This window comes from Diorhabda sublineata, chromosome 1 (assembly GCF_026230105.1).
Source record: "Diorhabda sublineata isolate icDioSubl1.1 chromosome 1, icDioSubl1.1, whole genome shotgun sequence".
Lineage (NCBI taxonomy): Eukaryota > Metazoa > Arthropoda > Insecta > Coleoptera > Chrysomelidae > Diorhabda > Diorhabda sublineata.
In genome coordinates this window covers 40,343,948-40,349,964 of record NC_079474.1, presented here as the reverse complement: position 1 = coordinate 40,349,964, position 6,017 = coordinate 40,343,948, and positions in this window count along the sequence as shown.

Below are 6,017 nucleotides of genomic sequence, written 5' to 3'. Positions count from 1 at the left end.
GAAATTTTTTTTCAGTTAATAAAAATCAAAAATATTTTTCTGAAAATAATTGAATCCACGTTTTTGAAATGATCACATAAGAGTTAGAAAGTTTGAGTATTTTGGGATACTCTGGATAAACTTTGATAAATATTTGGTTCCCAGTAGTGTTTATAAATCGTGTGTGGATTATATAAGATTATGGATAAGTAGTAAAAGAAATTTCATTAAATTTGAAACAACAAAAATTTTGCGATAACAACGGAGCCATCTTGAAGATTTTTATTTTTGTAGGGAAACATTTAAAACGGTTTAAATACTAATATTGGAGCAACAAGCAGTAGTACTAGTTGTATTAAACGTCCAGTGCAGCGCTCATCTGACTATTAGTGGCTAAAATATATTTCAGCCCATAGAACAAGACATAAAGACCGAGTTCATCATAAAATAATGATGATTTTGAAGGTATGTCAAATGATCCAAAATGCTTTTCCCAAAATGAGTTAGATGATCTTGTAAGAGATTTAAATCTTTCTAGCTTCAGAATTGTTAACATCATGACTAAAACAGAAAAGTTTACTAAAAAGAGATGAAGAATTGCAGCGTTATTTTTTTGAAGATAACTATATTATCTTTTGTTCAGTTTTGAAAAACTTGTTGATAAAAATGGCCATGGAGCAATAGAAACCAAACGACCAGCATTTATTCACTAGCAGTTCAAAACGTAGTTTAAAATGTATTTTATTACATAATGGAAATAAACTGCACTATGGCCCATAGTATAAAGTTAAAGAAATAATATTCTAACATTTAATTAGTCTTGAACAAAACAAAATACAATAACCAATAACCATAAGTGGCAAATTTGTGTCCATTTAAAACTCAACAAAGTGGTTACACTATATTTTCCTGTCTTTGGTCCTTGAGAGGAGATATGGAGCCTGGAAAGAAAAATATAGTCCAGAATTCTTTAGTACCTCGTGTAAAAATTATCCTTTTATTATAACATATAAAACTGGGTATCATGAAACAGTTTGTTAAATCACTAGATAAAGAGCTAGAACTACTTTTCTTATATTTGCAAAAACTTTCTCATCTCACGATGGAAACGATTGAATCCGGTATTTTTTTATGGCCCACTAATTTTGAAATTTTATGACTGAGTTGGAGCTTGGACAACTTTCGTATCTGTGATGCAGAATTTTCTCGGCAATAAAAAATCCAAAAATTACATTGACCTTGTAGATGGCCTGCAACAATTAAAAAATATGGGCATAAACTGGGCGTATTCACCTGAACAGGAAAATTGAATAGATATAAGTGAATAGAAGGGAGATTGTATGCATGCACGTGTCATGGTAGAGAGCTATAAGGGTTTCTAAGATATGAATATATAATTTTCCAAATTTTACATATCACAGAAGAGCAGCAATTCAATGATTAATTTTTTTAGTAAAGTGTTTTTTTTGTTGTACACCTATTTAGCTTAAACTTAAAAGCTATTGCTGATGAAAATCTAATTATATTTTTGTAAATAGCATATCTTATGTAGTCATCAACAGCTAACATTTATTGGACAACAGATGTACTGTAAATTAGAGTAATTAATTATCAAGTAGCAGAAACTCATGATGTTGAATGAGGTTATTGACTCAAACTTAAAAATATACAATATATAACAGTCTACAGTCTACATATATAATAATTATGAAAATAAAGGAGCACAAAGCTAAGGCGATGATAATAAGCCGAAAGGAGAATATACATATAATAAAATTGAAGAATCAAATATAGAGCAAGTCAAAAGCTTCAAATACCTTGACATGACACGAACACAAGATGGAAGATTGGGACAAAAGATGAAGGAGAGAAATGGAGCAGCAATAAGGATACAGTTTTTTGACAAAAAGGAAATAATAAAACAAAGAAAAACAGAAATATATAAAAAGGAGCCACACATATGGATCAGAGACATGAACACTCACACAGAAACAAAAAAGTAGAATACAAATATGGGATATCTGAAAAAAAGAGATAATAAACTAAGATACAACAAAATAAGGAATAACACTATAGGGAAAAATTTGAATTTAAAACCAATTCAAAACAAAATAGAAGAACGATTAATACGAATGTTGTGTGAAGCACGAACGTATAGAAAAAAGAAAGGAAAATCGGGGAAGAAGAAATTAGGATATTAGGGGAAAACCGAGGAATAATGTGGAAGAAAATTTAATAAGACACAGGATGAGGAAGAATGGAAACTGCCGTGGGAAAGGCAGCCCACGTAATGCCTTACACCTGAAAAGGTAGAGAGGCTTCAGAATTAAGTAGTAAGTTATTATCAAGTAGCACATGCTGATGATATTGAATGGGGTATGGTTAGGAACAATTTACTTTTATAAAGAAGATAAACAGTTTTGTTGTAAATAAAAACATAGTTTTTCAATTGCTGATTTAGCAATTTCCCAGTTTCTTATAAACGAATATGTATCTCATAAAACATTCCAGAATATGGTAAGCAGTTATTTGTATAACGATGAAACACTGAGAGATTGATAAAATTCAACGATACACCTTTTAATTAAATTATATGACATTGTTAGAAAAAATGTATTATATATTTGGTCGAATCTATATCAGAAATCCTATCAAGGTCTTTGGTAGGTTGGATGATCGTCAAAAATGTAATAACAAACCGCTTCAAATTTCGGTTCAAGACGAATATTAGAGGAAACAGAACAAGGGATAGAAAAGGTGACCATTTGAAATTAATTTGTTTTAGGAAGTGATAATTACGACGAATTTAAGGACCCGTTTAGTTTGAGTTTCGTATATTTGAGTCGACTAACTAGAAAAGGAATGTTTTTTAGGTCTCGTACGTGCCTTTATCCAAATTAGCTGTTTTAAATATTTGACAATTTTAAGCACACAATCATAAAACGTCATCTTACCAATTGAGGACAAATTATGGGCGATAATTCTAAAAGGAATGTAAACCATTATAGTACTTTATTTATTTGTTACATTTTGATTTTCCAACTGTATTCTGTGAAATTTTACTATTTGACTAACTAATAAAAACTTAAACAATAAATCTGCGTTGAATTGAAAGTTGTTTTTCGTAAATTCTAATAATAAATCTATTTAAAAAAATATTAACAAATCACAAATATGGTTATCTTTAATTATATTTATTTTAGACTCATCCACTTTTAAAAATATATCTCCGATAATTTGCGTCTCCAGGCAGATATATTGTAATGTTCTTATTTATTTAAACAGTTTTTGATCACTAAACCGTGATATGAATTTATACACAAGGTGTATATTACTTACTTACTTATATCAAATTGCTTACTGACTCCTACAGCTGCTAGAGGCTTGTTTTTATATGATAATATTCTACATTATTCGTTTCCTGGAAATTTCTAATTCAACTTAAAAAAGGAAAAAGGCCTTCTTAGAAGTTTTCTCCATAGAAAAGTCACAAAAATAAAGTAAATAGGTCACAAGAAACTAGTAAACATGTCTTACGAAAACAAAAAGTACTCAGCGCATCCGCCAAAATTTAGCATAGATTAATTCTCTCCTCCTGGTCATGGTCTTCTTCGAACGGTGTTAGTTGATTCTGGTGGACTACTTTCATTTTTCCATTGAGGATTCTTCATTAAGTACGGACATTCCCAGAACCGTCTTCTCTGGGTTCCGCGTCGAACCTTTTTTTGATTCTGTCGCTGGCAACGTGAAAATTAAATTGAACCAATCCATGTACATCGTTCATTCTCTTTCTCAATCGAATCACATAATCTTCCCCTGCTAGATCATCTCCAGGCCGATAGCCCGATAGCCTACAAGGAAAATTCATTTCATGTCCAAACACGATTTTCACAGGTTTTTCACCGGTGGACTCACTGCTAGCAGATCGATAAGCTATTGCAAATAGGGATAGATAATGATGACTGGAAACTACGTTGGACAGCATGCTTCCAAGGGTTCTTTTCTCAATCATTCCATTTGATGGCGGATATAATGCGGTTGTTCTGGTCTTCTTCATTCCCAGTTTGTCATAAATGTCCTGGAATACATAACTCTTGAAATTTCTTCGTTGTGGACTCCAAGGACACACCAAATTGGTTCATAAATTCATTCACCAATATTCGTTCCTCTCAGATACATAATAATGTTGCAGTAACGTGAAAGATAAGATGAGAGAATTATTCAAATGTATTATACCTATATATGAAGCCATTTAATTATTTTTTAACGGTTCTAGTGAACCACTTCATGGTAATGATCACTATCAAATTAGATTTTGGAGTATCAAGTTTTCCAATCGGTTCTTCAGGAAAGGCAAGAATGAGGATGAAATAGATGATGAAGAGAAACTCGGAGATATAGTCCAAAAACTAGAAACACTTCAAGGCAGGTTATTCAAACAAGGTAAAATACTGGATAACAAAATAGATTTTCATTATGAGGGAAGAGAGAAAAAAGTTAAACAATACCTGGAAATATATAAAACAATACAAATAGCAATAAGAAAGAAAATCAGAGAGGCCAAAGAGGAAGAAGTAATAGAGAGGTATGAGGAGATTGAAGCTTTATAAAAGAAACACAAGATACAAACGAAGGCAACAAGGAATGGAACAAGACAATAAGGAATGAAAGAAGACAAAAATATACATTGGGAATCATACGTTGCAAAACTACTTGAGGACCAAAGTAGTAATGGAAAGACCAGAAATTCTAAAACAAGCAGTCCAAGCAGCAGTATTGGAACTAAAGAATGGCAAGGCAGCAGGCGCTGAAAAAGTACAAGGAGAGTTCCTCAAACTAGTTGATACCAAAACGATAGCCCTGATTGCGAAGATGTTTAACAGCATACACTACCGATGAAAAGTTTTTGCTCATTCCATGATCCATTCATTAATTTCATAAGAATTTCTTACAAACCAAAATCAATAGTGTCCTTTCATTTGTTTACTTTATACGAGCGCATGTTTATATTTTATCGGTAAGTGCGACAACTTAAAAATTGCAAGTACCGGCTGATTTGGTTATTATTCTTCAACTGTGAATAAATTTTTTCATGTTTATGATTGTAGTTTATTCCCAGTCAGCCCTGTGAGACGCAGGAACGTGCTGTGATTTATACTTTTTGCTCCAAGATATTTTTTTGTGAAATTCGTATACTAATTGTTTTCTTTCTCAAAATGGAACTATCGGTTGAAACTTGTGTAATAATCACAAGTCTTCGTAGTATAGGCAAAAGTATCGGCACCATTGCCCATGAATTGAAAATACCTCGCCGTACCGTGGACTACAACGTGAAAAAATATGCATCCACTTTGGCGATAGAACATAAAAATTGGATGCATTAAGAGTGGAAGAGAATGATGAGTCGAAGGCTCGGTGAGGATTTAAGGATGTTTTGTAAAAAGGGCGACTGAAACCTGTTAAAAATTGATTTTGACGAATTGTTTTTATTTGTTTTATATCATGCAAACTATACGGTGGGAAAAAACTTTTGACCGGTTTGGGTTTACAAATGCTGTTGCAGCTTGCGATATAAAGATGCAAAAACTTAAATTGCGATGTGTATGGGCGCTTAATAGACTATGTAGGTATACTGGTATACTGCTAAATGGATACAGGCTAAACAACATCTGATATGCAAATGACACCATTGTATTTGCTGGTAATATAAAATATTTACAAAGCCTGGTGGATAGTTTCACCCGTCTCAGTCAGCAAATAAATAAAACTCTTGATTATAAGTAAGAGGAAGCTATCTCTATAACATACAGGTTCCAATACAATAAATCGAAAAATATAAATACCTAGGTACTGTTATAAACGAGGATTCGATCAACAACCTAAATAAGAGCACGCATCGAAAAAGCCAGATCCACATTTAATCTAATGGGTGCCATCTAGAGAGACTCATATTATCTTTCTCTTAAAATAAAAATAAGAAAACTGAAATTCTGTCTTATGGAGTTGAGTCCAAGAGCTGAAAAGATGATATGAGTAAA